The sequence below is a fragment of the Oncorhynchus clarkii genome, chromosome 10, assembly GCF_045791955.1.
Source record: "Oncorhynchus clarkii lewisi isolate Uvic-CL-2024 chromosome 10, UVic_Ocla_1.0, whole genome shotgun sequence".
Lineage (NCBI taxonomy): Eukaryota > Metazoa > Chordata > Actinopteri > Salmoniformes > Salmonidae > Oncorhynchus > Oncorhynchus clarkii.
The window spans coordinates 8949658-8958716 of NC_092156.1; positions in this window are offsets into that span (position 1 = coordinate 8949658).

A 9059-nucleotide genomic window follows, 5' to 3' on the forward strand; every position below is an offset into this window, starting at 1 on the left:
TTCTCACCTCAAATTTAGGTTTTTATGAATGCCAACTTTTACATGAGAACTGGCCCGCACATGTTTTGGGGGCAAATGTTGTACGTACACAAGGTTTATAAACGAGACCCCAGGTCTAAAAACAAGACTCGTTTCCTGATGGAGATCATGCCATGGATTGGTTTGGTGCCACTTGTTGTTGGATCAATTGACCCCTTTCCACTCTTCAATATAACATGAGTACAAAACTGAATATAAACATATTTAAATAAAACATGTACAAATATATTTCAGGGAAGGGATGTTGTGTCAGGTGTGTGCTCTTACAAGGGGCCTACTAGCTACTGTGGGTGAGTGCTATGCAAATAAAGGGAAGTCTAATTTCTGTGAACACCTGGGAGGTCCTGCTCGAAACAATTGAGCCTGTTTCACTCCACACAGACCTCCTGTGCCCCAGGAAAGGAGCAGGATGATACAGGGACCTGTCTGGGTGTAAAAATATCTAATGCTCTGATTATAACTGTGGTTTTGGCATCATTTGTGTGTTGATGTCACTGCTCCTCAATGCTGGCGGTGTGACTCTCCCACAGACAGGATATGATGCACAGACAATTACCCAACTCTCATCTCTGTTTCAGGAAGCTCCTTTCATCTAGTTGTTGGGTGGGATAGAGCAGAAAAGAGCAGTGTACTAATTTTCCTGCAGACCACAATCTTTACTGTATGTTTAAAGTGCAAAAAGTCAGCACTAGACGCAGGTTTGGACAGATAATCCCAGAATCAGCACTAGACGCCGGTTTGGACAGATAATCCCAGAATCAGCACTAGACGCCGGTTTGGACAGATAATCCCAGAATCAGCACTAGACACAGGTTTGGACAGATAATCCCAGAATCAGCACTAGACACAGGTTTGGACAGATAATCCCAGAATCAGCACTAGACACAGGTTTGGACAGATAATCCCAGAATCAGCACTAGACACAGGTCTGGACAGATAATCCCAGAATCAGCACTAGACACAGGTTTGGACAGATAATCCCAGAATCGGCACTAGATGCAGGTTTGGACAGATAATCCCAGAATCAGCACTAGACACAGGTTTGGACAGATAATCCCAGAATCAGCACTAGACGCCGGTTTGGACAGATAATCCCAGAATCAGAACTAGACGCAGGTTTGGACAGATAATCCCAGAATCAGCACTAGACGCAGGTTTGGAGTTGGCACTAGACACAGGCTTGGACAGAGTTGGCACTAGACACAGGCTTGGACAGATAATCCCAGAAATGCAAGCAAGTCACTGGGAGTGTATAGCACTATCATTACACGCGAAAGCCATATTTTAGGTGTGTTGTTTACAGAAAGAATTTACTTCTGAATTCTTGTCACTAACCACTGTTTACAAAAACCCTTATTTCTGAATTATTGTGTCAGATGGGTGTGACTAAGGCCCATACTTAAACTCCAGGGTACAGTATGCCTGTACAGCAGTGAGGCTGTAGAGTTTATTAGTACTAATGGAGATATTTCTCATTGAGACCAGATGAGTGAAACTGAAACCCATGATTGTGTTGCGGGTTGGGAGAGGCTTATTGTTGACTGTATGTATGGTTGCTGGCCAGTCCCCGGTTCCTGAGTTCTGTCTGGGTCTTGTCCTGTGTTGGGGTGTAATCCCAGACTGGCCCATGACATCACCCTGGTCAACAATATGTCTTGTGGCTCCGGAGCACCGCTCAGGGTTTCCCTCTGACGGGACTGGGATCGTGCCATTGGTCAGGTCATAGACTCAGTCACCAGCCATACAAACTGCCATGTCAAACAGATGTTATTTTCCTCTTTTGCCAGCCAGTTCCCGTTTGCTCTAGCCTCCCCTGTATTCCACGGTTACTGTGGCTACAACAACAAATTGCTCCGTTGTCAGCTGAAAGACTGCAAATGGCAGGTCGCATTTACAGGTCGTCTTCGGCTTTTAGTCTTCTTCATTCGACGTAAGTGGTGGGTTGGTTACCAGAAACAAGGATACCCCTTCCTGTATAACCCCTTCCTGTATGCCCCCTTCCTGTATACCCCCTTCCTGTATGCCCCCTTCCTGTATAACCCCTTCCTGTATGCCCCCTTCCTGTATAACCCCTTCCTGTATGCCCCCTTCCTGTATGCCCCCTTCCTGTATAACCCCTTCCTGTATGCCCCCTTCCTGTATACCCCCTTCCTGTATGCCCCCTTCCTGTATAACCCCTTCCTGTATGCCCCCTTCCTGTATGCCCCCTTCCTGTATAACCCCTTCCTGTATGCCCCCTTCCTGTATACCCCCTTCCTGTATGCCCCCTTCCTGTATAACCCCTTCCTGTATACCCCCTTCCTGTATAACCCCTTCCTGTATGCCCCCTTCCTGTATAACCCCTTCCTGTATGCCCCCTTCCTGTATGCCCCCTTCCTGTATAACCCCTTCCTGTATGCCCCCTTCCTGTATACCCCCTTCCTGTATGCCCCCTTCCTGTATAACCCCTTCCTGTATGCCCCCTTCCTGTATGCCCCCTTCCTGTATAACCCCTTCCTGTATGCCCCCTTCCTGTATACCCCCTTCCTGTATGCCCCCTTCCTGTATAACCCCTTCCTGTATACCCCCTTCCTGTATAACCCCTTCCTGTATGCCCCCTTCCTGTATACCCCCTTCCTGTATGCCCCCTTCCTGTATAACCCCTTCCTGTATACCCCCTTCCTGTATGCCCCCTTCCTGTATAACCCCTTCCTGTATGCCCCCTTCCTGTATAACCCCTTCCTGTATGCCCCCTTCCTGTATGCCTCCTTCCTGTATGCCCCCTTCCTGTATACCCCCTTCCTGTATGCCCCCTTCCTGTATAACCCCTTCCTGTATGCCCCCTTCCTGTATGCCCCCTTCCTGTATGCCCCCTTCCTGTTTGCCCCCTTCCTGTATACCCCCTTCCTGTTTACCCCCTTCCTGTATACCCCCTTCCTGTATGCCCCCTTCCTGTATACCCCCTTCCTTCTTGTAAAGGCCAAGTGCTTCCCACTGCCAGTGAATGAAACCCAACTCAAACTCTGAGTCACATTACTATTTGGGATGTCATATTTTGTTTTCCCGCCTGCGTACAGAGAGACCACATAGCTGGGACAGTGTATTTAGATCCACCCTGGAGTTAACTTTTGTTCGTGCGTGACCTCATCTCTCTGGTGGCCCTTGAATGCTCGGGAGGGGTTCCACTGGTAATTAATGAGGTGACATGATGTCAACAGAATCCCAATTGGTCTCTCTCGTGATAGCCATCCGTGAGTGATGCCTGCGGTAATGACAATGACATTAGGTGTGGGGTCTTCAACGAGCCACTGTCATTGGCCACTGTACAGACTGTCGTTGTACTTTATCTGTGGTGTGTGGTGGGGGCAGATGACATGTCTTTTAAGCACACGTCTGGTCCTTCTCTTTTTCAACAGCTTGTTGTTTACAACATCAACAGGGGCTAATGAGGTGATGTATATTATGAATAGCCCTGGGGGTTGGGAGGGTGGGGAGATGTTGGTGGATCGGTTTCATGGCACGGGTGTCACTCTGAAATATCTCTACAAGGAACCATGATGATCTCTCCTCTGACATCAGGACAAATTTAGCTCTGTTAACTCATGCTGTTCAAAGGACCAATGTGTGTTGTTTTCTGCACTAGTTGTCCATATGAAATGCTACTGACTCAGCTCCACAAGGTACATCACATCCAGTTGAATGGAGAATAGAGTTTTTGGAGTGAACCTCTGATTACAGTTGATTCTTAAATCCTTACCGTGTACAGTGCATTCCTTACCGTGTACAGTGCATTCCTTACCGTGTACAGTGCATTCCTTACCGTGTACAGTGCATTCCTTACCGTGTACAGTGTGATCCTTACCGTGTACAGTGTGATCCTTACCGTGTACAGTGTGATCCTTACCGTGTACAGCGTGATCTTTACCGTGTACAGTGCATTCCTTACCGTGTACAGTGCGATCCTTACCGTGTACAGTGCGATCCTTACCGTGTACAGTGTGATCCTTACCGTGTACAGTGTGATCCTTACCGTGTACAGTGTGATCTTTACCGTGTACAGTGTGATCCTTACCGTGTACAGTGTGATCTTTACCGTGTACAGTGTGATCCTTACCGTGTACAGTGTGATCCTTACCGTGTACAGTGTGATCTTTACCGTGTACAGTGTGATCCTTACCGTGTACAGTGTGATCCTTACCGTGTACAGTGTGATCCTTACCGTGTACAGTGTGATCTTTACCGTGTACAGTGTGATCCTTACCGTGTACAGTGTGATCCTTACCGTGTACAGTGTGATCCTTACCGTGTACAGTGTGATCCTTACCGTGTACAGTGTGATCCGTACCGTGTACAGTGTGATCCTTACCGTGTACAGTGCGATCCCTACCGTGTACAGTGTGATCCTTACCGTGTACAGTGCGATCCTTACCGTGTACAGTGTGATCCTTACCGTGTACAGCGTGTTCCTGAAAGTATTCACACCCTTTTGACTTTTTCCACATTTTGTTACAGACTGAATTTCAGATGGATTACATTGAGATTGTGTCACTGGCCTACACCACAATACCCCATAATGTCAAAGTGGAATTATGTTTAAGCCCAAACATACAATTATCTATAAGGTCCCTCAGACGAGCAGTACATTTCAAACAGATTCAACCACCAAGACCACAGAGGATTGGTAGATGGGTAAAAATAAATAAATAGCAGACATTGAATATCCCTTTGAGCACGGTGAAGTTATTGATTACACTTTGGTTGGTGTATTAATACTCCCAGTCACTACAAAGCAACAGGTGTCCTTCCGAGAGGAAGGAAACCGCTCAGGGATTTCACAATGAGGCCAATGGTGACATTAAAACAGTTACAGATTTTTTTGTTGTTGTTGTAGTTACTCCACAATAATGACCTAAGAAGAAGAAAAATATTCCAAAACATGCATCCTGTTTGTAATAAGGCACTTAAGTAAAACTGCAAAAAATGTGGCAAAGAAACTAACTTTATGTCCTGAATACAAAGTGTTATGTTTGGGGCAAATCCAACACAACACATCACTGAGTACCACTCTTCATATTTTTAAGCATGGTGGTGACTGCATCATGTTATGGGTATGCTTGTCATCGGCAAATACTAGGGAGTTTAGTATAAAAAGAAGCAGAATATAGTTAAGTACAAGCAGCGGGTGCATGTGTCTATTTTTCAATAACAGCTGGTACGCAATGTCTAATAATAAAGAAGTCTCAAGGTATTGCTCGCCTGGTGTAGAGTACCTTGTGATAAGCTGTAGACCACACTATCTACCAAGAGAATTTTCATCTATATTATTAGTAGCTGTCTATTTACCACCACAAACCGATGCTGGCACTAAGACTGCACTCAACGAGCTGTGTAAGGCCATGCATAATATATATATATTATAAAGGTGGTCTAGAGTTTTTTTCCTCGGGTTGCACATGTGACACTCTGGTAGAAATGAGGTAAAAACGGATTTAAGTTTCCCTGCATTAAAGTCCCCGACCACTAGGAGCGCTTCTGGATGAGCATTTTCTTGTTTGCTTATGGTTTTATATATATATATATATATACCTACATGTTTCAAGTAGACCACCATAGTCCCTGTGCCCAAGAAACCGAAGGTAACCTGCCTAATTGATTACTGCCCCGTAGCACTCACGTCGGTAGCCATGAAATCTGGTCATGGCTCAAATCAACACCATCATCCCGGAAACCCTAGACCCACTCCAATTCGCATACTGCCCCAACAGATCCACAGATGACGCAATCTCAATCGCACTCCAAACTGCCCTTCCCCACGTGGACAAAAGGAATATGAGAATGCTGTTCATTGACTACAGCTCAGTGTTCAACACCATAGTGCCCACGAAGCTCATTGCTAGGGCCCTGGGACTAAACACCTCCCTCTGCAACTGGATCTGAGAATTCCTGACAGGCGGTAAGGGTAGGCAACAACACGTCTGCCACGCTGATCCTCAAAACTGGGGCCCCTCAGGGGTGCGTGCTAAGTCCCCTCCTGTACTCCCTGTTCACCCACAACTGCGTGGCCAAGCACGACTCCAACACCATCATTAAGTTTGCTGATCACCGATAACGATGAGACAGACTATAGGGAGGAGGCCAGAGACCTGGCAGTGTGGTGCCAGGACAACAACCTCTCCCTCAATGTGAGCAAGACAAAGGAGCTGATCATGGATACAGGAAAAGGAGGGCCGAACAGGCCCCCATTAACATTGATGGGGCTGTAGTGGAGCAGGTCGAGAGTTTCAAGTTCCTTGGTGTCCACATCACCAACTAACTATCATCGTCCAAACGCACCAAAACAATCATGAAGAGGGCACGACAACACCTTTTCCTCCCCAGGAGACTCAAAAAGTTCTACAGCTGCACCATCTAGAGCATCCTGACCGGTTGCATCACCGCCTGGTATGGCAACTGCTCGGCATCTGACCGTAAGGCGCTATAGAGGGTAGTGCGTACAGCCCAGTACCTCACTGGGTCCAAGCTTCCTGCCATCCAGGACCTATATACTTGGCAGTGTCAGAAGAAGGCCCAAAAAATGGTCAAAGACTCCAGTCACCAAAGTTATAGACTTGTTCTCTCTGCTACCGCACGGCAAGCGGTACTGAAGCACCAAGTTTAGAACCAAAGGGCTCCATAACAGCTTATTACCCCAAACCATAAGACTGCTGAACAATTAATCAAATGGCCACCCAGACTATTTACATCTTAACTCTATTTCTTGAAGTGCATTGTTGGTTAAGGGCTTGTAAGTAATAATTTCATGGTAAGGTTTCACGGTAATACCTGTTGTATTCAGCTTATGTGACAAATAAAAATTTGATTTTTATTTATTTTTATACTTCATCTGTGCTTATGGACTGAGATGGCCAAGTCCAGAAACTGAGATGGCCAAGTCCAGAGACTGAGATGGCCAAGTCCAGAGACTGAGATGGCCAAGTCCAGAGACTGAGATGGCCAAGTCCAGAGACTGAGATGGCCAAGTCCAGAGACTGAGATGGCCAAGTCCAGAGACTGAGATGACCAAGTCCAGAGACTGAGATGGCCAAGTCCAGAGACTGAGATGACCAAGTCCAGAGACTGAGATGGCCAAGTCCAGAGACTGAGATGGCCAAGTCCAGAGACTGAGATGGCCAAGTCCAGAGACTGAGATGGCCAAGTCCAGAGACTGAGATGGCCAAGTCCATAGACTGAGATGGCCAAGTCCAGAGACTGAGATGGCCAAGTCCAGAGACTGAGATGGCCAAGTCCAGAGACTGAGATGGCCAAGTCCAGAGACTGAGATGGCCAAGTCCAGAGACTGAGATGACCAAGTCCAGAGACTGAGATGGCCAAGTCCAGAGACTGAGATGGCCAAGTCCAGAGACTGAGATGGCCAAGTCCAGAGACTGAGATGGCCAAGTCCAGAGGCCGAGATGGCCAAGTCCAGAGACTGAGATGGCCAAGTCCAGAGACTGAGATGGCCAAGTCCAGAGACTGAGATGACCAAGTCCAGAGACTGAGATGGCCAAGTCCAGAGACTGAGATGGCCAAGTCCAGAGACTGAGATGGCCAAGTCCAGAGACTGAGATGGCCAAGTCCAGAGACTGAGATGGCCAAGTCCAGAGACTGAGATGACCAAGTCCAGAGACTGAGATGGCCAAGTCCAGAGACTGAGATGGCCAAGTCCAGAGACTGAGATGGCCATTGCAAAATATTAAAGTCTGCATCATTAATGGTCCACCACCATATTTTACAGTATGTATGGGATTCTTTCCTGCTCATGCATTCTCATGTTGATGCCATACCCACCACTGTGGCCAAAGAGCTCTATTTCATATCATCTGACCAAAGCACCATTTCCAATCCAATGCTGTTTAGCAAACGCCAGGCTTCACATTTGTTGGATGACATGAAAATAGAGCTCTTTGGTGGGTTTGGCATCAACATGAGAATGCATGAGCAGGAAAGAATCCCATACATACTGTAAAATATGGTGGTGGATCTTTGATGTTATGTGGGGCTATTTTGATTCCACTGTTCTTGAGGCCCTTGTTAAGGTCAACAGCATCATAAACTTGACTCGGAACCAGGATATTCTTGCCAGAAACCCATTTGCCTCTGCCAGGAAGCTCAAACTTGGCCACAAGTGGATTATCCAGCAAGACAATTGGTTTGAATTTAAAAGGGCAGTCTTAAGCACAGTCGAAGGATATCAAGGACCTGGAAGAATCTGGAAGGATTCTGTATAGAGGAATAACTCCATAAAGCATTAAATGAAAGGCTCAGTGCCGTTATCTTCTCAAGGTGAGGTATTGAAAGGTATTGAAAACATGGGTGTCAATCATTTTTACTCATATTTTTTCGATGTTTTTTAAAAATATGACTTGTTAAACAAAATCTCTTTGAGAAATTGTATTGGTGTAAAATAATAGAATTTCCTAAAAAAGTTTGAGTAAACAATATACTCCTAGTTCAGTATTTGAATGATCTTATTTTATACAGTAATTGTTTGCTCATCTTTATACAAGGGCGTCCGTCATTTCGTGCCCCACCGTGTATGTCGTTGAGTTCAGTCAGCAATATGAAATGGAAACATTTGTTTATTGTTTGGTTATTTGAATGGGATATGAGTCATCGGTAAATGTCAAGGAATCATTGGTCAGCATTTTCCCTCATCATGAGTTCAGAATAGACTCCTCTGCCTCCGATGCAGGAACCTAAAAATGACAACGGGGCCATTTGTTTTGCAGTCTGTCTCTGCAGTCTTTCTGCCTTGTCATTGGTGGCCTGGCTGAAGTCACTAGAGCTGGTTGTCACATACATGAGAGGATCCATTCACTGTACCATGATGACTAACTGACCTGACAGCCACCCACAGAAATGCCAGAGGATCTCACTGACTCTTCCAGTATAGTTTCCATAAGCTGAACATTAGATGAGGGTATATGGACTCCGTGACACTGCCGTTTGGAGGTCGACAGGGCTTCCCTTAGGATTATGCGTTAAATGGGATGGCCCATTAG